Consider the following 24,133-nt stretch of genomic DNA (forward strand, 5'->3'; position numbering starts at 1 on the left):
TCGCGGAGCAACAATGCAAGACTGGATATAAACAAAGCACGTCGTCGAGGAGAGATGGACCGGACTATGAGCTCAGCTGCTCTCGCTTGGATAAAGTAAGTGGATTCTTTTGTTAATTATTTATTTTATGTTACATTTCTTGTTTCATGTTAGCTGTTTTGATTATAAAGTAACACTGGAGATGACCAATATACGAGTTTTACATGGTTTCATTTTTCTATGACATGTTATATAAATGCATCATATTTATAGCTATATGAATCCAATTCACAGAATATACAAACTAAAAACTAGAAAATAAGATATGTGGTGGAAAATATGAGTATTACCAGCTGAGAAATATAGGTTATTTGGCAAACATAAGACATTTGTAATTATAAATAAATATATTCATGTAAAGTGTGTGTGTGTGTGTGTGTGTGTGTGTGTATTATGTTCATGTATATTTGTAAGGTTTTGTCTTGTATTTTCTTGTATTTTGTGTATTATGTTCATGTATATTACATCATAGTTTCTCATACAAATAGTTGTATGTCTCTAACTTTTGACTCAAACTAAAATCCTCTCTTGCTTTGTGTGTGTGTTGTAACAGAGCTTTTAGCTGAGACAGAGGAGGACTGGAATCTGGAGTGCCTTCATGAGCGACCACATTCAAAATAACAAGTATTTTGTTATAATGTGCAAATGTTTTTTTCTGAAATAGTTTTTTCTATGTGCTTTGGTGGGCAGAGAAGTTCTGAATTGATATACATAATGTACTATGTAGTCCTGACTCATTTTCTTTTTATAATCATGTCATTTTGTTATCATGTGTATATTTGGAGTTTCCAAGTGCACTTTTTCTGAAAGGACGCCTGGACTTTTTTGAAATAAAAGCTCACAGAAACAACATTTTTTGGAGTATCATTCTCAAATTTGAATCACAGCATGGTCAGACATTCAGTTCACCTATATGGTGTCCCCAGGTGTCTCACATGACCATTTCATACCTTTTTTGCTAAGTGAATGTTATTTAAAGAAAAACGGAAGTAATTTAATGTATATTTTACCTTGTTTTACTCTGTTTCTTTACTACTCTGAGTTATTATGACTGTTAGGCAACAATATGTCAAGTGTCTAGTTTCAAACAAGACCAGAATTATGAATATAGACCATAGGGTTTAAGAGCTGCAGATGTTTTAGTTTGGAGTTGTCGTTTTTCAGAAAATGCTCAAAAATAGAAATGCTGGCTAACAGGATAAATCAGATTGATGATTACTTTTAACAGTTGCAGAATTTGGGTGGATGTTTGGTTATTCTGGTTTAGCCCTACTTGTTATTGCATCCGTTCATTCGGCTACTCATGTCGCTTTGGAGCAAAGCAATGTAAAGTCTGTCACCGGTACAGCAAGTAGACTTTTAAATCTGAAATAATGAGTGGATTAAGCTTTTTCTAATCGGCAAGAGAGAAATAGAAAGATGGAGCCGAAGCAGTACAAGTGAATAGAAATTATAACCATTATAACATCAGTCACATTTATAATCTATAGACCTGCACTGTCTATTAATATACTATACATAGTATTGTATTATAGTGAGTTTGATAAAAGGGGTCTAATTGCTTCATATACACTCTTAGAAAGGATGTGGTAATTTTTTACACATCATTGTGCAGTAAGCTTTTAACACATTATGTGTAATTTTCACACATTATGTGTCATTTTGTGTTGATTTTGTGTTCAAGTATAACACATGTTGTGTTAAAAGTAACACAAAATGTGTTGTTTCAATACTAACACAGAGATGGGTGGATTCCAGGACGACGCAGTTAGTGTGTTGTCCCAGAATCAACACTAATGTGTTGTTTTTAACACATTCGTTCTAAGAGTGTATGAGTGCAAAAACAGTAAGTGTTTTCGTGGTGCTTTGACAAACAGTGTCAGCTTTGTTAATGGCAAAGAATATTTGGGGTGGTTAGATGAATGAAATATAATGTGAAATTAATATTAATGTTCAATAAATCAAAGTATTGTGTTGTGTCACACATTATTAGTTCTTTGTCACATGTATAGTAGACTATTATTTATCAGTGGGTAATGATTGCCCTTTTCACCGCCTACCACCACAAGTTTTATTTATTTATCCTTTATTTTACCAGGAAAATCGCATTGAGATATAAAATCTCTTCTTCCAGGGAGTCCTGGCCAAAATGGCATCACACAAAGTTTCACAACACACAAAAAGTTTCTCAAAAATTTCAACAAATTTCACAAAGTTTCACACAAAGTTACACACAAAGTTTCACCACATACAAGCATTTAAAACTCAAAGTCCTTCAAACCTACTTAGCAAAACATACACATGTTTCCTTTAAATTAATCAATAAGAGCTTTTTAAAAGCATTTAAAGTGAGGAGTGTTTCTATTTTTACTAAACTCTGCAGTTCATTCCATAGAATGGAAGCATATGAAGAAAAGACAGTTTTACCAAACTCTGACCGTACTCTAGGAACATTTAAAAGCAGTTTATCAGCAGATCTTGTACTATATTTACAGGTGTAGTATGATAAAAGACGACAGATATAAAATGGCAATATGCCTACCAATGCCTTAGCAATAAACATCAACATGTGTATTTTTCTCCTTTGCAACAAAGAAGTCGAACCCACCAGTTCATATAAAATACAATGATGAGTGTGTGAAGAGGCACTCGTCACAAAGCGTAAGGCAGCATGGTATACACAATCTAGCTTTTTTAAATTTCAGATCTGTGGGAAACACTGCAACGTTTAAGAAAACAAGGCGGCATGTGGTGTAAAAGATGGCAAGTAAAATAAAAAGCATATCTGTATGCAATACAGTTTCATTATTGTTCATTATTATCCAGAGAGCCTTAATATAACTTGAAAAAAAATATGTGCGACCAAATCATATTTTGCGCCAGTAACTGAAAAAGTTGGTAGCACAAGTGCCACCAGTGGAAAAGGTTAGTGTAGTTTCCTGTTACAGATTCCTCAAAGTAAAATAAAATACATAATGCTATATCAAAGATACGGCATCATGGGGGTGCATTTCTAGATATAGAAAGTCCCGTCTGAATCTTCTAGACATCTCCTTAAATAACCAGAGAACAAAGCATATATGAATTTAGTACTGATTGGTTGTTGTAAAACTAAGGGCTGTCCTTAATTTGTATACAGTGGGTGATTGGTTTATGCTTAAAATGGGAGGTGTCTATTAACATTGAATGAAGTTTCACATATACTTTAACATTGAATTCTGTTGTTATATGAGTGAGACCATTGTAACCACTTGCAATGAGACATTTCAATAGAAAACAAATAAGATCAGTTTTAGATTCTTTGTGCATGTAGAATGTGGCATTTCAGTTTGCATTGAGAGAATGATAATACAAATGCATGACACCCTAAGGTGTGATCTTTGAAAACCAAATGTGACCCGTCACAGAAACCAGTGACACAAGTCGGCAGCACAAGTTTCGAGAAAATGAGAGACAAAGTTTTTTTTTCAAAATTTGTGATTTTCGTTTTATTGCAGAATCTGTTAGTTGAGATCACGAAGAAGCCTCTCCATGTTTGAGATAGCAGTTTTTGTAAATTTAAAAGCATACATTTTGCGGTTGAAATCGGCTTGTTTTTCCAGAGATTCTAGCGTGCTGCGGGGGGCGTCATTGTCTGTGTGTATATTTACATACTGTATAAGCTTGTGTTTTCGCTTCCGCCAACAAAGAGAACAGCGTGACTACTAAATAAGGATAGTTCACCCAAAACTGAAAATAATGTCATTAATGACTTACCCTTACGTTGTTCCAAACTCATCTTCGGAACACAGTTTAAGATGTTTTAGTCCGAGAGCTTTTTGTCCCCTTCATTGAAAATCTATGTATGGTTTCCATGTCCAGAAAGGTAATAAAAACATCATTAAAGTAGTCCATGTGACATCAGTGGGTCAGTAAGAATGTGTTGAAGCATTGAAACTACATTTTGGTCCAAAAATAGCAAGAATTACGACATTATTCAGCATTGTCTTCTCTTCCGGCTCTGTTGTGAACCGCGTGAAGTCACGTGACTGTAGTGACGCGGCTGCCCTGTTCCTCAGACGTGTTTGCTAATTTTTTTTTTCAAACTTACAGCGTGCATCTCCCCAGACTGTAAAGAAGCTCAGGCGCACAAAACAAAAGAAAAAAAAAGAAGCTGGGGTGGAACAAATAACAGTTGGGCGCGTCGTACGTCAGCAGCGTCACTGACTTTATGCGGCGCAGCAGTGGGAGGACGTCAATGTACCGCGAGAGCTCTTCGAGAAATTTTACGGAGTAGTTTATTTTCAACTCGCTCTCGCGGTACATCTCTCTGTCAGTTCTTGCAGCACAGCATGAGTCCAAACCTACATAAATTAAAAAGAGATCGTTGAATTCGTTATATAATTGGCTACATTTTTGTCTATCAATATTTTCCATGAAGTCATTGGCTGATGGAGGAACGAGTTGGTAACATCCCTAAAGGACTTTACGTTTTCGACTGTGCTGTTTTTGGATTATCTATTATACTACCTCCCTATTTTAAATACAAATTTGAAGGCGGGTTCATGTGTTTAACGGAAGGTAAATGACCGGGTTGTAATCTCATATACCCTAGTTACGATGTAAATAGTCCTAAGATTGTATATTATATTCTATTACCGGACGTTCATGCGAAATCTGATGTAAACAATAGACTATATATCTATATTTCACTGATTATACGCATTTGTGGACAATAATGGTCATTGGATAATTCACACACCTGAAACAGACTGGATCCGACTTATGATCCCCACAAAGGTAAAAAGAGTCCTGTTTATTTTTGCATGTTGTCATTTGGACTTCTGTCATAAAATACTACATATGATGCTAAAACATCTGTATCTCAAAACGCCTTTACAGGGGGTACGGCTTAGTATAGTAGTTTTTGTTGGGTAAATTACTGATCATATGCTGTATTAAGTAAGGAATGATTGACGACGGGCCATCGGGTTGTAAGAAAATAATGCACACCAAGGTGGTAATGCGGCACGACGCGAAGCGGAGTGCCGTTACACCGCAGGTGTGCATTGTTTTCAAATAGTTCAAGGGACCGGAGTCAATTATTCCGCTTATACCACGGTTACCACAAACATTGCTCTGGTGCCTATTTTTAAAACATTTGAAAAGTAAGGTGTGCGGTTTACAGAAAAATAATCAACACCCATAGAACATTTCTCAGCCAATCAGAATGCAGCATTCAACAGACCCGTGGTATAATATTATATAAGGTATCTATGCAAGCTAGGCCAAGGCCATGAAAACCAATAAGCAGAATATATCATTTTAGATATGAGGAGGGATTCAGCTGCACTTCTGCTGCATCAAACAAATAAAATTAATTGTGGCAGACTGAGATCAATGAGAAGAATATACGTCATCTCAGATAAGAAGTGTTTGATCTTACTGTATAAAAATGGAGTCAGATTTTCGGAGGGCAGATGATCTTTTAGCGCCTCTATGAGGGGTATTGATTGTCTCACTTTGTTGGCTTGAGCGAATAAAGTAATTTTTGTTTGGCACCTGGAACCTTTGTCTCCTGAGTATTTTTTCTTATGACGATTCAAGCTAAGACTTTTTGCCACAACATTAGCTAAATGAGATGTAAATAAGCCCTTTTGTCTCCCCCAGATGGAAAGAAGAGTCCCTTTTGTCTCGATTTTCCCTATATTCAAATGACCACAACTTCTCCAAATCTGATCAGATTTCCATGTGTTACACATCGTTGGAAAGCTTAGAGAGCACTTTCAGAATCTGTGCATAACTCAAAATGGCCCAGATTCGACTTGTGTCACTACTTTCCGTGACTGGCATGGCTTGACATTAACTTTTTGTACAACTTGTCCTTCGGACAAGTACATTTGTGTTTCACTTGTCCATGCACAAAAGTCACTTGTCCGGGTAAAGATTTATAATATAATGTATTTTTTGTGTTCTGCTAATCAGTGGCGGAGCCAGGGATTTTTCATAGGGGTGGCCAGGCAGGCAGGGGCCAGCAGTTACTCTGGTGGCACATAAAATCTCTATCATCCAACCTTAAAATACTTTTAAGTATTATAGGTGTGTTAATCAGAATAATGTATAACATACAATTGCTACAATACTTTAATTTTAATTAAAATGAATTGAGATTAACATAAAATGTATAGTCATAATTCAACCTCATGTTTTTTTAAACTATTTAATCAAATAAAACTTTTGAAATTTACTTTGAATAAATTTACTAAGATTCATTTGGCTGTTTCTTGCTCTTTCTGAAGAATGATGCTATATCTGCTGCCTTTCTCTTCATTTTTGCCACATTTCAATAATTGTGGAAAAGTGTCACCTTTAACAAATGGACTAATCCGGTCACCCCTGTTATTAAGTGCGAAATGGGCTGTTCCAAAACTTTCCGCTAGAGTCTGCGCAGTGTCGGAGAATAGAGCAGGTGAATGATAACGGGAAAGGAGATTGGCTGAATAGTGTAAATAGTTATAGTTTAAATAAGCAGGATTGATTCAAATCAAAGGAGGTTTTGTGGACTGTGCGTGTGCGTGCATTATACTAACCACACATCTACGCACATTTAATAAAGTCAACGATTTGAATGCTTATGAGTGAGACATACTTGTTCTAACCGGACAAACTGTAGCCTTCAACCAAACCCGGACTAGCAATTAAAGCAAAATAATAGAAGATTTTTCAATGATTGTCTGACATTAAAACACTAAAGCAAAACATTAAAACATTACCATGTTTTAAAAAAACGTATTAGAATAAATGTATCTAGATTATCTGTTATATATATATATATATATATATATATATATATATATAAAATCAATCTTAAACCTAGCATTTACGCTGTAATGTTTGTGTGGGATTTTTAATGTACAGTGACGAACAAATCAGCTGTCGCGCAGCGCACACATGCATAGGCGCGCTGAAAGAGAGATTCTCGTTATAAAACAGATTCTTAAACAAGATTTTAAGCCCATTATGTGTTTTTACCGAACGTTAGAAGAGAAAAAATACGGACTTAAATCGGCTTTTTTGACACACAGTGAAGTCATTTATATTCACGCCGGAGCCCGAAGAAACATCACTCTCCACTCCACTCCAAGCCGTCCCGCGACTCCCGCCCGCCCCTCCGTGTTCGGCGATCAGGTTTAATGCGCGCACAGCTTGTGTTTAGTAACAATAACAGTACATGTAAACGTGTGTGTCGGCGTGTGTTCAATATTCCACTCGGTGTTTGTGCGGCGCATTCTGCTATGTCGTTAACGGCACATAACGTAAAGTAACATTGTTTGAAATTTAACTTGTCCAGTTGGATAACTAATTTTCTCTTACAAAAAAATCCACTTTTCCCGGACAAGCGGACAAGCCTTAATGTCGAGCCCTGACTGGTCACAAATGTGCTCTCGGTAGGAAGTCCACTGTGAATCGTGGAGAGTTGTTTTCCCTGGCTAACATGGCAAAGTCATGGTGTGTCCTTTGGGGAGGGGCTATTTTTATTCAGGAAATTGTCTTACATTTTTCATAACTTTCCTATGTGCGCTGCTATGAACTGCCATAGACCGCAATGGCAGAAGAAGAAACGGAAGAATAATAAGAAAACTAACGGATACAATAGTTTAATGCTATTTTGACCCTAAAAAGACAAGAGATCTGTTCGCCACGCCAGACAAAAAACTGGCTCACACAAGCTCGTATATAGATATATTTCTGTTAATCTTTATATACTAAAGTTTTCTAATGCTAACTTAGTGTGACAATGCCAATATGTAGCCTATAGTATATATTGCAAGATGATATTATCTAATTTAATAGTAAACAAAATATGTAATAGCTTAACAATTTGTGTTATTACTAGGGACGGGTTGTGGAATAGAAGATTGTGTGTGTCACGGATTAAATCAAACAATCGATGACTGGTTCCCTCTAAGCTGCCCGCGCGCACGGCCGTTCAGGCCAGTCGAAGTGGCCGCGCAATAGATTTGTCAGACCGCACAAACTATTTTTTTTTCAGGGGTTAAACATCTGAGCATCAAAGGCGATGCAGGCTAGGTGATAAACATTTAAATATACAGAGATCATGTGACAACCAAGCCGGATGTACGTTAGAATATTTACATACAAGTATCCTAGGTTACTCATGGCGTGCCCAGGCAAGCAAAGTAGGATACCATTGTAGCTCCCCACTGGTTTTCTTAAGAATAAGCAGAGAGTCTCTAACGGGTGTAATCATTTATTTTTCAGTCATCTGCATAAGCACCGTGAAAACTTAAAGTAAACACAAAAAGCAGGTTAAATAAACCTGATTGTAACATGGATTTATAAGTAACATTTTATACTTATAAGTTTATCACAGTGTACTTCCACATGAAATTACATTTAAAGACAAATAAAAAAGGTATACATTAGTATCATTGTGTTAACACGTGAAACGTTTCAGACCACTCGAACAGTTTGCAAAATAGACAATGACATAAATAAAGTTTATTAACTTAGATTAAGTTTCATAAACATAAAACACAAACTACACACCTTGTTCCGCTCACCAAGGGGTGCAAATCTTCAATGTGATGCTGCTTGCATTAATCGTTGACTTTGTAATCAAAAAAGCTTATTTTAGCGCTTCAGAGACAAGCAGGAAAACACGAGCAGAGAAAACCTTTTGCCGCTATTCAGATTCCAGGGTCCACAGTCTCAACCCGGTAATGTGATTAACACTCCATGGAAGAATTAACTAGACTAGTTTGTTGCAGTTATTATATTGTTTATATAGGCTACCTTTATTAAAATTTACACCATGTCAATTTAATAGGCCTATAATTATTGTTAAGCACTGCATTAGCAGTGCATTTAAGTTCCACTTTAATTTTGTACCTACTGAAAAATGACTAAACATCTTGGATACTTTTATTTTTATATATATCTTTATCAGTCATAATAACCAGTGAACCAGTCAGTATAACCTCTCTAAACCTTATTGAAACCTTATCAACCAAAGATCCTTTAAGTTAAACTGTTTAAACAGTTTAGTTAAACAGTTAAGTTTAACTAAACTGACTGGTAAAACACCATCATTAAAATGTTCCCAAAGTCCAACCATTATAAAGGATATTGAATAAATATCAACCTTGTAAACATTGATGCATTTGCTGTCATCTCTTTGAATCTCCTATGGCTAACGCAGGCTCGTGGTCATTTTCGGCAGGTCATGTGGTTGCGAGTTGCTCACAGTACTGAAATGTGCGCTCAGAAAAAAAAGAATTTGCTCTGTGCTGAAAAAAATTAGAGGGAACATTGGTCCCAAGTCATCTTGATCGAGCAAGTGCGTGTTGTGCAGCTGTATGCACATAGAGAGAGTCGAGCTAGCGCTCATCCCAACCTTTGCTTGCATGACTGCGTTTGTGCGCTCTGAGCAGAGGTGCGCTCTCGGGAGGACGTTTTTCTGCGCGCGAATAGTATTCTGCGAACACGCTAGGATGCTTTCCCGCACGCGAATAGTGTTCTGCGTGCTCGCTAAGATGCTTTTCCGCACATGGATAGTGTTCTGCGCTCGTATCTGTCCCTCGCGCGTGGTTTTTGTGCACGCGAGTTTTGTGTCTGAATTAATAGCATATTAATCTATTGATCATTTGAAAAATTAAGACCTCCGTGAAAATTCAAGACTTTGAGATGAAATTCAATACCTTTAAGGCCTTAATATGGGAAAATGAAATTCAGTACTTTTTTAAGACTTTTAAGACTCCGCGGGTACCCTGTAATAGTTGTATCTAGAGCTGCACAGTTAATTTTAAACAAATCACGATCCTGATTCAACCACCCACACAATCTCATTCCTAACATACACATTAAAACTGGCAGTGTTAAATACCCAGTGTTACTCCATATTTACTTTTTAAGAGTTATCTAAACAACAAATAGTGAAAGATACCCCCTAGTGTTGGTGAAAATTTTGAGTGTTATGTTCTGCATCATTATGTTTACACTGTTAAGCTCCGCCCCTCACACTCTCAATTCTTGACTCTAAAAAGAAGTCTCGTGGGCGCTAGAGCCCGACCGATTTATCGTTTTGCCGATTTTATCGGCCGATATGAGCCTGTCGCAGATATATCTGTATCGGCGTATAAGCCGCAGATATGCAGCAGATATGAACGTTTCTTACAGAACACATTAAATGCTTTTAAAAGATGTAAGTACTTGTTTGTCCAGCAGAGTGCGCCCTATTGGTTGCTAATGGTGACTCAGCTCACTCACTGTAGTGACACCAGCCACTCCCCAACCCCCTTCACTTCAGTCAGTGATCTCTCAGTTCAGGTGGTGGCAGTCACGCAATGTCTTCACAACATTTTAACACCTGGTATTAAAGGTAGGGTAACACATTTTGAAAAATGCGGTAGCCGCCTAGCAATGAAATCACGATCCCACCCTCCAGTCAAATCGCCATCCAAAGTCACGCCTCTTTCAAAACACATGAACACGCACAGATCAGACGGTCACATCTCATGTCTCATTCACCAGTGAGAAAACGTTGCAGTACAAAGTGAATAACACTTCCAAAATAACCAACATAAACAACTGGTTTACATCAGAATTAGTTTAAGCACACGTTCGGTTGTGTAGACGTAGTAACTATATCGTTACGCTAATCCGTAAACTAACACAAATTTCATAAGCAACACAATGTTTCATCAAAGTACAATATTTGAATCCATCTCAATACAAACATATCGCGTACCTACCTTTTCAAAATAAACAGTGCAACGGACCCTTTAACCCTCTGGGGTCTAAGGGGTTTTTAGGGCCCTGGGGAAGTTTTGACATGCACTGACATTTGTGCTTTTTTCAGTTAAAACATATTAATGGCAAAAGTCTCATAACACTGAGTTCAGCACAAACTGGGCTACAATATCATATAATCAACATGTATGTACATATTTGTATTTTTGAGAGAAAAATGTTTATGCGTGGTTTTTGAAAAAGCAAAAAGTTTAAGTCACTGATATAAGTCCACAAAACTCATTCTAAACATGTTTTCCCAAGACTTTTCAAAACATGATCTAGTAGTCTAGAGTTTTTTCTTCAAAATGATGTGAAAATCATTCGGCCTACTCATTCACATAAAGCAAGATATTGATTTACAATTTCTAAGATACTTTTGCTTGGGAAAGGCTGTATGCATGGAGGCGGGAAAGCTGCTGAATAATCAGTGATTGACAGCTGAGAGACAAAAGGGTTGCATAATGAGCCACATAATGAGCCTTGTGAGGATGTTCAACAGGAATGTAACTTTCTCTGTAGTAAAACCATGATATGGTTTACTTTTCAATTTAAATGTAAATACACACACATTTTATATATATTTCTATTGATATTGATATTATATTAATTTCACAAGTATAAGTTACCTTTTAAAAACCATAGTAGCCTAATCATGGTAAAGTGAACATAGGGTTTGTGTGCAGTAAAAAGCTCAAAATAAAAACTGCCTATCGTTGTTTGGACTCTTATTTGTGTTTTTGTAATCATTATAGTAGAAACACAACAAGGGACAAGCATGATAAACTTATCAATGTTTGTTTACAGCCGCCGCCATTACCTCACGTGTTGCTCATGAAAGCAGTAACTTGTGTGTGCACATGCAAGTGATCCTGTGTTTAATAAACGTGCTGTGCGGAGATATACACTTAGACGCAACTAAATAAGGATTGTACTGTTTGCAGTCGCGTATTTTATAAGAATACCAAAAACCGCGTCGATTTCCTGACTCGTGTTTGTGTATGTGCGTTTCCCATCGCGTGAACTGTTTGACGGAAGACAAAGAAAACACTCGCGTCTGGAGATAGTGACACACATACGCAAGTAAATAAGGATTGTACTGTTTGCAATCGCGTATTTTATAAGAATACCAAAAACCGTGTCGAGTTTCCTGACTCGTGTGTTTGTTTGTGTATGTGCGTTTCCCCTCGCGTAAAATGTCTGACGGAAGAACAAAGAAACACTCGCTTCTGGAGATACTGACACACATACGCAAGTAAATAAGGATTTAGATGTCATGTTTTGGTGCAATCGGATGAAACAATATGAAAAATCGGATGAAGGAATAGAGAGACTGGGTTGTGGATTGCGTATCCAGTGACTGCAGGAGGCACAAGTTATGCATATGGATGTTTTTGCTTGTTCACTTCAATGGCGCGGGGGCGTGGCGATCTCTTCTCATTACAGATAATCAGGTAACATTAGAGAGACGGTCCCTCTCCTACTTCTCATACAGTTTACACCGAATGACAATATATGTTTTCGATCTCACTTACATCATTTAAAAGCTGACATTCCAAGCATTATGTAGACATTTATCTTTTGTTTATATTATATTATTGTTTATTATTATTTTATAAAATGTCATAAAATGGGGCCCCCCTGGCACCATCTCGCGCCCCCTGGGGGCCCCGGCCCCCAATTTGAGAACCACTGCTTTAAGGTTTTATCTGTATGTCCAAAATCAGCAGAGTTATCCAAGTCTCTTTACGGAGTGATTGAAAAATAAAGACTTGGCGGCGCCCGCGCCGCAGCCGACCCCAGAGTGTTAAGACCCTTTGCCTCCTGTAGCTGTTTGCATCTCGTGGTAAAGCAGTAAAGTTACCGATGTTAATGTGGTTTTTTGCTCTTTGCTGATTTAGGCAGTTTTTGCTGTTGTTGCTATAAAAGATGCCTTTAGTTTTGTGGCTCCTGTACAGGTTGTCAATTCAGCAGAAAAGTTTGCTGTTCTCGCTGTTTACAGACAGGAGGTGAGCGCATGTGAACAAGCCGATGACGTATGGTGTCTGCGTGGGCTCGCTGCGCGGTGGGCATTCAAATTATGCTTACGTATGAGGGACAAAAAAGGAAACGTCCGTTCGGACCGAAATCTATGATTGGTTAAACATTTCTTGGTCATACGCCTTTCACAGATGACATAAACTTCTACAAATACATTTAAACAAGTTAACACAGTGATTGCTATCAGGATGTGAGAAGACTTTTAACCAGCATAACTAAAAATGTTTCAGGATCAAATCTGTTACCCTACCTTAAAGATGCGCTTCGGTCGATTGTATTATAAGTGGACAAGAGAGACGCATTCCCGTTTACATTTGGTGTTTTTAATCTGTCTCTTTTGTCGACTTGCGAGTTATCAAAACGACTCGTGACGGAGAAATGACACGTTTAAACTACGCGCAGTCGTGAACTTATATAACAGTATATGAGATTACAGTTGCTTGTGTTGTTACTGAACATGCTCATTTCAGAGCAATTGATTTAATAACCTCCCGCAACTTTACACCCTCGCTAAATAAAAGAGGCGGAGAAAAGACACGTTGGTTTTATAAAAGTCTAAAGTTTGCGCCAAACACTGTGGGTTCGTGTTATACAAACGTTGTGCACAACATTAAACATTAGCCTACATGTAGTCAGTCAAGCATTGTTTTATCGGTGAGTTGCTAACTAATTTGTGAAGTACACAACTTACTGTAAAGCTAATAAACAATGACTTCATAAGTTTCCCTTTTCAGTCCAATATAACGTTATTCTCATGAAAACTGCAAATGATGTTTTATATAAATAAGTTTTATATATTTTGTTCTGTTTGTTTGTTTTGAAGTTATTTATAATAAATCATGTTTACTGTGTTTAGTAAACTGGCCTAAGTCAAATGAGTTTCTGTTTTAAAGATCATATGGGGGGCCCCATACATAGACTCGCCCTGGGCCCACAAATTTTATAAAATCATCAACTATATTTAATACACTTAACCAGCAGTAGTTAGCCTGTCCAGAACCTAGCTGACTTAAACCACATCACTGTGTGACACATGCTTTACATGTGAACAGCCCATATGCTAATAAGATTTTGTTTCTCTCTCCCTGTCTCGTCCTCGATCCCAAGGACAATGAGACAAACAGATCCAGTTCCGGTAAATGTGAAAGTCGGCACACCTCTGATCTACTGGCTGTTGACCACTGTGCTTCACAAAGCATAAGGCAAAAAGATAGATAAAATACATAAAACATTCAGAATGTAGAAAAGGCAAAAAGTTGCACTATGACGTGACATAAAGAAGAATGGGAACAAGGAAGCACCATTTGAAAACATCCGTTACATATTGCTGGTAACGTAACACTGCATGGACTCCGTTGCTTCACTTTAGTTATACAGACTTTTAGATGATTGTTTTTTTAACAGTCAGTTATCCATAAAAAAAAAAAAACGCTGTATTATTTGGCGTTATTGCTGTTAGACATACAATTGCTTGACTTGATCACAGCAGCAGTACACTAATGTAAATAACGCTATTTGAACTTTAGCTTTTTTGTCAGCAATGGCAGTGTTTGCATGCTGTGCTGAAGGTAAAGAAAAAGTGTGTTAATTAAAATTGAAAATGAAACTGCATAAAGCAAGACTTGAATTCATTTTTAGTTTCTCTTTAACTTTGAAAATCTTGTTTCAGCCTTTTGTGTGGTGTCCCAAATGTACCAGATGGAGTGAAGGATGTTGATGAATCGGAGACTAAGATTGATGATTTTATTTATTTATTGATGCATTTGGCAGACGTTTTTACCCAAAGTGACTTACAGTGCATAACAAGCTATATATATATTTTTTATCAGTACTTGTGTTCCCTGGGTTCGAACCCATGACTTTCGGCGCTGCTAATGCAATGCTCTACCACTGAGCTATACAGGAACATCATGATGATGTGTTTAAGGATGTAATTAAGGATCCCTCAGTTGGAGTTAATATATGGTGCTGGTTTGTATCTGACAGGTTATTTGCTAGACATTTCCACAAGAGTACTAAAATGCACTGACTTTTTTAACCCTCTGGAGTCTAAGGAGTTTTTAAGGCCCAGGAGAAGCTTTGACCTGCACAGACATTTGTGCTTTCTACAGTTGCTTAAAGACATCATAATGGCAAAAGTCTCATTACACTGTGTTCAGACCGGGCTACAATATTATATGAGCAACATATGTACATGTTTGTATTTTTTGAGAGAAAAATGTTATGTATATGCATGGTTTTTGAAAAAGCTAAATTTTTAAGTCACTGATATAAGTCCACAAAACTCCCAAAACGTTTCAAAACAGGATCTAGTAGTCTAGAGTTTTACCAAGACGTGACATGACCGGTATCTTAGTATATTAGGTTAATCATTTCGCTCTAAGAAAACGTATTAGATGTTTAATTAATAGAGTATTTGAATTAATGTTGGCTACTTATTTTTTCTAAAAAAAACCTCCCGCTCATTTAGACAGAATGGGTCACATATGTAACTGTGCTGCAAGATACAATAAATGCTTAAAGGTGATATACAGTCAATGCCCTCTCAAGTTCAAAGCACATAGGCACAAGCTGTATGAGGCTTTGAAAATGAGAAGTTTGTTTTCCATGCCTATTATTAATGAGAATCAAGTTATTTAAGTATTTTTGATTAAAAATGTGTATAATTATTTTTAATAAATATTTACAGTCATTTAAATTATAATTATATTAAAAGCAACATATCATTTAAAATGCCATTTTCATGTAATACGACAAACTTCCAGTTTAAGACCCGCCCACTTCCGGTTCCATCCGAATACAAATACAGATACAAATACTGACTCCGCTGCACACCCCTAAGCCATATTGTACTGGTCATATAGAATATTGTTACATGTATACATATTGATACTTTTTATTTAAAATTACAATGAAGCTTCTTTATTTATAATTACAATAAAGCTTCTTAACTCTATTGTATTGTTCAAGCATTTTTTGCAACCCTATAACACTTTTATTTTACTAATTTCAGATAAAAATAAAGTCTTAAGTCTTTTGTACTTTATTGTAATCTATTTTTTTAACTACAAGCAAAAGATTCTCTCTTTAAGTCTCCCCACATTCATTCTTTTGTCACAACATTCCTCACTGAGCCATTAGGGGGTTGGGTCTCCTCAGGTGTTTGACACATCAATATTCATGACCATTGACCCTCCCTTGCATATTGCCTTTACACAGCAAAAGGTGTCTTACAAAAGTTAAATCAATGTATTGTTTCATGTGGATGAGAGGGGAAAATGGTTTTTACATCTTTTTGTAGCAAATTCTCTACTCTACAAGAGTAGATAACTTTTTTGCTTGTTAACAAATGTTTAGGATGTGTTCCTTGGCCTTACTGAAGCAACTTTTTGTTTTCTTTTTTTACTAACCACGCATAAACATCATTTACTTAAAAATACAAACATGTACATGGGTCAAAGACGAGACGTCACCATTTTGGTGTCCGTTTCCAATATAATTTACAAAAGTGATTTTACATACAAAAAACACCAATAAAATGAAAGTAAAATGTCTACTTTTATGTTTCAAATAACTTTTGTGAAAATACAATGACCAAATATGAGTTTAATAATGATCCAAAGTGTAAAATCGTCATTCAGCGTAATGGTCCGGACTATAATTTTACTAATAGATTTTTAAATAAACTTATAAAATACCATGTTAAAAAAATATTTTCTTCCTTGGCATGTTCACATAAGTGTTGGCTGTTTTATATTAATAGGACTTTGTGTTATTTTTTTCGTGAAATATTGAAACAACTAGGGGACTTTTGTCCCGAATACGCAGTTTGTCAGAGGTCATTCAGTGTAACGGGATCAGGAAACCATTTTGAAATTAAATAAACAAACAATAGTCATCAAGCAGTCTGTGACATCATCAAAAGGCCCCCTGAAGACCATGTGGTGATTCAGCAAGGTAAGTTTATTGCTCTTAAATATTTGATAATTTCACCTTTTCATAGTGTGGTATCTTGAGTTACAAAAACGACTGTCATTCAGTGAAATGCAAAAAAACACTTTTATTGTTAGATTTTTTGAAAAAAAAGTAGATGTTGTGAATAATGATGATAAACCTTTCTGGTCAAGTTCACTGTTTGATATAGGTATCTAGGTGTTAACTTCTAATATTAGCTTAAGTAAAAGTTTCGTCATTCAGGGTAATGTTTTGTCATTCGGTGTAATGCAAATTGTATGTTACACCACAGTGTCATCCATTACACTGAATGATAGTGTCACTGTTTAGATAACATTTTTAGCATTTTATTTCTATTTCAGATAAACGAGGGATGTTTAGCACAAAAAAATATATCAAACTTTATCAATATTAATGTTTTAATGTATTTTTGTCGTTTTGGTACTGATTTCTTTTAGATGCCCACAAACAAAGAGAAAGTTTCTAGGCACTGGCAGAAAGTTAATGCAGACCCAGTAGCTAGGGCAATGCATTTAGCAAGGAGACGAGAAAGGTATTGAGGAGTGCAATGTAAAAATAATAGGGCTGGGTTTAAAAAGATAGATTTCTCGATTTTAATTAATTCTAATTTTGAAGAAACAATAGTGATTTGTAAATCCCACTAATCAATCTTTCAGTCTATGCTGTTTTCAGATGATGTTAATCAATATCAAATTGATTTGAAATTGAATCAAATCGTGAAATTTGTGTCCGAGCCTAGCCCTACAGAATAATAGTTTACTGCTGTTTTTAGATAGAGACTCCACCCTACCTATACCACAAGTTAAAGGGATAGTTCACCCAAAAATGAAAATTTGGTCATTATTCACTCACTCTCATGTTGGTAAAAACCTGTATGATTTTTTTTTGTTCTTATAAACACAAAGGAAGATATTTTGAGTAATGTTTGTAACCAAACCGTTCGTGGACCCCATTTACTTCCATAGTATTATTTTTAGTATCATAGTATGGGGTCCACAAAAGGTTTGGTTACAAACATTTCTCAAAATATCTTCCTTCCATTTATGCGGGTTTGAAACAACACGAGAGTGAGTAAATGATTACAGAATTTTCATTTTTGGGTGAACTATCCCTTTAAGAGAGGCCACTGAGGGGATTCTCCGCCTATAATACAAATCCTGATAACATGTCATTTATGTTGCCAAACAGAAGTATTTTTAATTAATAACACGTTTTATATAGATCTGTGTCAATAATTTTATGTCAATAATTACATGGAATCTGTATTTCAGCAACCAGAGAAGAAAGCAAGCTGCCTTGGCTGCAAATCCTGATCACCTGTCAATCAGGAATTTATCAGATGCTGCAGCTGAGAAGAGGCGAAAGCAATGGCGGGAAAATCAAAGAAAACACAGGGCAGAAGCTAAACGTATAAGGGCAGTTCTGGATCTTATTATACAGTATTACCACCTGTTCAGTTCATTTTTACGAATATGATATGCATTATGGAATAAAAATTATTATTAATTTCAGCATCTACTTCTGTGATTTGTTAAGGAATAAAATGATACAGAATAATATTCAAAACATTGCAATAATGGAAACAATGACACTATTTTTGTCAAAAATATTCATTCGGTGTAACACGTATATTTATGTAGAAATGAAACAATATACTTATTCTGAGCTGTACTTATTAAAATATGTATAATAATGTGTGATCCTTCAAAAATTTTATTTGATTTGAATTGATTTTCACTTCCTTACAAAAACTTCTTGCTGACAAATGGGTAAAACCTAATGGTTTAAAGGATATTGGTGAAGTAAAATGCTTTAAAATGACAATTAGTTAGTATTTGGTGTCTGCACTGTGATCTATAAATAGAGTCTTGTAATGTGTCATCAAATAATAGTTTTTCTAAAAATGTCTGATAATATTTTTTTGCATAAAAATATTGTTACACTGAATGACATTTTAGTTGGTGTCTTCTGTACAATTCCAGTAAAAATGTATGGTAGTAATTATTTTTTGCTCAGAAAAACATATAGTTAAACAGGACATATTCTAATGTATGTGAAAAAGACTAAATTTAAAGCTCTTTTACACTTTTATTTTTTTTATGCTTTCAACCCCCTTTTCGTCTTTGACCCACATACATTTATCTTACATATTATTATAGCACAGTTTGTGCTGAATACAGTGTTATGTGATATTAGCCATTAATGTGTTTTAAAGGAACTGAAAAAAGACCAAACGTGAGTTAAAAGTTAAGAGTTGAAAACCATGGTTTTACTATAAAAAAAGTGCAACCATGTTTTTGGCTACAAATACTATCGTAATCATGGTAAATTTAGTAAGGGATGTAGTGTATTGAGTTGTTCTTGCACACTGGTAAAGGTACTGTTTGGTCAACGTAAAAATGAACCCAGGGTTAGTGTTTGGTTGGCCAGCAAGAGTTTTACTTACACAAAAGATTAACTGACCGTCGTTGTCTGGACTCTTATTTGTGTTTTTTATCATTATAGTAGAGACACAAAAAGAATGAGCTTATCTTGAATTTATCAATGTTTGTTAACACAGCCGCCACTGCGGTGTCACGTGTTGATTGTGAAAGCAGCACAAAGTAATGCGTGGACATACGTGTTATCCTGTGTTTAAAAAACTTGGTGTGCAGAGATATACGCATAGATGCGAGCAAAAAAGGATTTAGATGTGCTGTTTGCAATCTCGTCTTTTATAAGATAACTAAAAGCGTGTCAAATTTTCTGACGTGTGTTTGTGTGTGCCCTTCGTGTGTAATGTTTGACGGAAGCACAAGGAAAACAGTCGCGTCTGGAGAACTTTTAGTGCCACACATATGCAAGTAAATAAGGATTTAGATGTCATGTTTGATGCACTCAGATGAAACAACTCAGCATATCAAGGAATGTGGAGACTACAGATGTGCGGATGGGCTATTATTAATCCGAAACCGCATCACAAATCCATCCGCAATTTATCCACACCAATGTTTTTGACCAGTTTTCAAAAACCGCACCCACCCGCCATCCACTGATTGGGCAATGCAAGGCGCTGCTGATGACGGCCGCAAGACTAGAAATGTCTCAGAATATCCAGGGGGGCAGGGTTTCATATTTTATTGAAGCTTCCCCGGGCTCCGCCATTGATTTAGCATCCCATTGACTCCCATTCATTTTGGCGTCACTTTGACAGTGAATAACTTTACATCTGAGGTGTCCATTTGTCAATTAATTATTTCTAAAGAAACACGAAAATGTATAAAAGGCTCCATTACCATGTATCTTACATTATGGCCAAGTAGAAGCAGTTTTTTGTAAAAATAGGCTAACAATTGCATCATAACCTGCGACTCTCTGTCGCACAGTAGAGAAATTACTGTATGGACAGGAGGAGAAGCTCGTAGACAATCTTTAACTGTAATCAGAATACTTACCAAAATTTGCTCCTGTTTAAGCTCACCGTCTCTGCAAGATTCGGAGGGTGATTAAAATTTCTCTAGGCACAGCTATTAGACGACTTACAATTGTCAGACAGGTTGCTCATGTGACATCTACGTCATTAAGCTCAGTTTGAGTCTGCGCAGTACGCTCAACCCCCAGGAAGTGCGGACTTCTAATTGACTACACTTGTCTCCGCTGAATCCAATGGGGTCGCTGTGTCCATTTTTTTACTGTCTATGAGAATATCAGCAGTGATCTCCGACATTGATCGGCGCACAGGGACAAAAGAAATAAATAGCCTAAATTAAACGCACAAATTACATAGCCTGCACTGGTGTCATCCTTATTTACTATTTTGTAAAACTTATTCCAGGCAACCCTTTTCTGACCTTCTATTTCCTTTGTTTTTAATTCTCCTTTTTTGTCACGTACCTCCTTCGCCAGCGTTGACAGTAGCTGTGTCCCAATTCAAAGGCTGCGACCATCTAAGGACGTATTTTAAGACCGATTGCGTCACAGCAGCGTGACTCGATGCTAGTAAGGCCGTCCCAATTCAAAGCGTGCTTAGAATGAAGCCTCAAAATGCGTCCTCATTTCTCTGCGCTGTTTAGGATAGAACAAATGGATTCTTAACAGCCGAGGCTATCCCAAACAATTAAAACCTTTATTAAATAAAAGTATGTTGGGTTTTTTTTGAAAAATTTTCTTGTCACTGTTTTAGTATTATAAGTTATGTTTTGTGTTAATATTATTCGGTTTATGTTGAATATATTTCTAAGATTGATATACTTTTGAATAGTTTAATCTACATCAATGTGTCATATTTTCCAAAATAATGTATATTTTTCTGATTACATATTTATTTTAATAAGTCAGAAATGTCTCCGCTGTTTTCTGCTGACAGGCGCGGTGGGCGCTACTGGGGGCGTGTGCAACAGGTGACGCAAATTATGGGTCCCCAGAAGGCTAGACCGTCTCATTTCAGTTCTCTTCGCGAACTTCTGAGGCTGCCACCTTGAAGACAGAGTGCTCACCTTTTAAAGTCGCATGCTTAAAAGGTCGCAGCCCTTAAATTGGGACACAGCTAACAACAAGCAGTCGATCTGCATAGACCGACTAGCCATATTACTGCCTGATTAAAATGTGACTATTTCAAAGTGTGCTCAAATCTTTTGTATGTAGGTATAGTCCGATAACAATATTTAACAATGTAAACAAATATTTTTAATGTGATTGGTTCAACCGCCCGCCACGCGCCCGAATTTAATTAAAATATTATTTTCCGTCACACCATCCGCCCAATCTGCGGTTTATCCCCGGAGTCCGCTGCTGTAACTGCCAACCGCGCATCTCTAGTGGAGACTGGATCGGGTTTGTTCATGGACTACAAAGGCGAAAGCCATGCATATTGATGTCGCTGCTCATTCACTTCAATGGAGCGAGACGTGGTGATCTCAGCTCTTTCACTTATATCATTAAAAAGTAGACATTCTAAGCATTATGTAGACATTAATCTTTTTTTGTATGACAAGTATTCGTTAAGTTACAGTTCATTTTTCTTACGCGTTTCTAAAAGCACTTCACTGAGGGAGAGAGAACAGAATGCGCATCATGTTTATTTTCTTAATTTAGCAAAAAGCACAACATTCTGTTTTATTAAGGTGGACAAAAAAAAGTAGACACTTTAACATTTTAAATGATAAATGTATAAATTATATCTGTATGTCCAAAATCAGCAGAGTAATCAAAAAATAACCCAGTGACTGTATATGCACCCAGATGTACTATCTGCCTCTCCACAAGCCTCTCCTGGGCAGTCAGATCAGTCACTTCACTGACTCCAATGACTCACGTGATACAGTCATGATTGAGGAAAGCCCTTCCAGTAAATTAATGAGGATAGATGCCGAAGCCAAAAAGGTGGATTTTAAGAAGTGTTACAATACATTTGATATTTCAGGGCTCCAGACTAACTTCTTTCACTAGGAGCACAGTGGCCCCTAAATGAAAATATTAGGGGCACAACCAGAAAATTTAGGGGCGCACACTTTAAATCAACACGCTAACCAAATCTACTAATTTCCACTGTAGTACTAATAATTGCTTTAATAATGGATGCAGATCGCTGTCATGACAGTGAAAACAGTGGAAGAAAAAGTCTTTACGGGTGACTATAGAGCAGGGGTCTCCAACAGGTTGCTTGCGAGCTACTGGTAGCTCGTGTCTTAATTGCAGGTAGCTCGCTTGTGGGTTTATTTATTTATTTATTTTCTGTGGTTATGGCGCATTTGGATGTCTGGTTAGTGTTACAAGCGCCTGTGGTAGTAAAGACTGGGTGCGTGTTTGACGTCGCGTTGAGCTGTGTAGACCGGCGTATCATATGACATCAGTCATTTAAAATGTATGATTCAAAAACAAACAGATAAGTCCGCGCACCCGCGCCGCGGCAACGGCCGATCCGCGGAACGCTGTGAAGCCCGCGCCGCGGCAACTGGATGATCCGTGTAACGCCAAACACTCCTCGAGTCGATGCACTATGGTTAAAAAGGATGCCGTGATTTTCGGATTCATTTTTGATAAAATGAAAATACAGTCGTCGTCACAAGTTCAATGGGTTATCATCTTATATAAACATCAAATGTCAAGAGATACCAGAGAGCCATACGTGACATACATGCACATCCCTGTTATGAATCCAAAAGGAGTAAATACTCTTTGTTTGGATCATCTTTCTAAATCTGATCTTTAATAATTATTTTTTTTATTCAAAAAGTGGTATTTTTTGGAAGAATCCTACCCATATATAAGAGGTGACAAAAAAGTATAGCCTAAATAAAGACAATATGAAAGTTTTTTTGTTGATGTTGTTTAAAATGATCTGTTATTTCATTTGATGAATCGTATGTTTATGTTTAAAGAAAAGCATTTTCTGGAAGGTATTAAAATTTTGTGAAAAATAAAAAAAATGCTGGCACTGGCTGGCAACTTAAAAAAAAAAATGCTGTAGGGGAAAGAGTTCAAATCACAGTGAGTTAATAGACAAGTGTCTATTAACACACTAATTTAGGTATTACGTGACACAAGTAGCTCTCGACTACTTTTATTTTTTAGAAAGTAGCTATAGAGTGTCTGTTAGTTTAAAATGTATATTTAGCTCATCCTACACAACAGTTATATTCACAGACATTGAAAAGACTGGATAAGTGCATTAAATGTTAGGCTTTAGTTCTTCAGTTTCATAAGTGTGCGATCTATTAGCCAGTTATTTTCTCAGGTAGGTACACATTCCTAATAATTCAAAGCCAGGGCTCCAGACTGACAAAACTGGCAAAAAAAAGTAATTGTGTATGAATTTTGTATGACACCAGCATTCTCATGAGTGTATGTGTGTGTGTCAGGATTTTGAGAGTGATGACGTCACACGCCGATTAGCATATATGTGACTTCATTGCGTCGTGTTTTACTCTTTGATCTGTCACATTATATTGCATTTTAACACAACTTAATGCTATTTTTACATAGTTTCTGTTCTGTTGTCTTTAAAATAGTGACTAAACAGGACCCAGTAATGACCCACGACCCATTAACTCTTTGTTAAATCCAATCAGCTCTTTCTTTAACTGCTGCTAAAAACGCGACATTGTCTGAAAAAATCATTATACGTTTACATTGAGCCTGTACTGATGTTGCTCTTTGTGTTATGAGCGCTTTTTTATTTGAAATACGAGTGGTAGTTTTATTGTATATCCCGTATAGCGCAGACAATTTGTTGCAAATTCAGAAATATGAGAGAATACATGGAGAATACATGTGCATGGGCATGCCGCATCATAGGTAGGGAGAGAGC

General features: G+C 36.5%; 1 protein-coding gene and 1 long non-coding RNA gene across 7 annotated transcripts in view; one reads left to right on the forward strand and one right to left on the reverse strand.

Moving 5' to 3' along the window:
- The window catches only part of becn1 (beclin 1, autophagy related), a 260,154-nt gene that overhangs the window by 172,540 nt on the left and 63,481 nt on the right, over positions 1-24,133 (reverse strand). The gene's annotated exons all lie outside the window — the stretch shown is intronic.
- LOC129439842 (uncharacterized) lies at positions 16,373-18,356 on the forward strand. Its single transcript, XR_012369152.1, has 3 exons — positions 16,373-16,827; positions 17,283-17,377; positions 18,117-18,356. It is a non-coding gene; the product is annotated as an uncharacterized lncRNA (long non-coding RNA).

The sequence above is a fragment of the Misgurnus anguillicaudatus genome, chromosome 4 (assembly GCF_027580225.2).
Source record: "Misgurnus anguillicaudatus chromosome 4, ASM2758022v2, whole genome shotgun sequence".
In the NCBI taxonomy this organism is placed as follows: domain Eukaryota; kingdom Metazoa; phylum Chordata; class Actinopteri; order Cypriniformes; family Cobitidae; genus Misgurnus; species Misgurnus anguillicaudatus.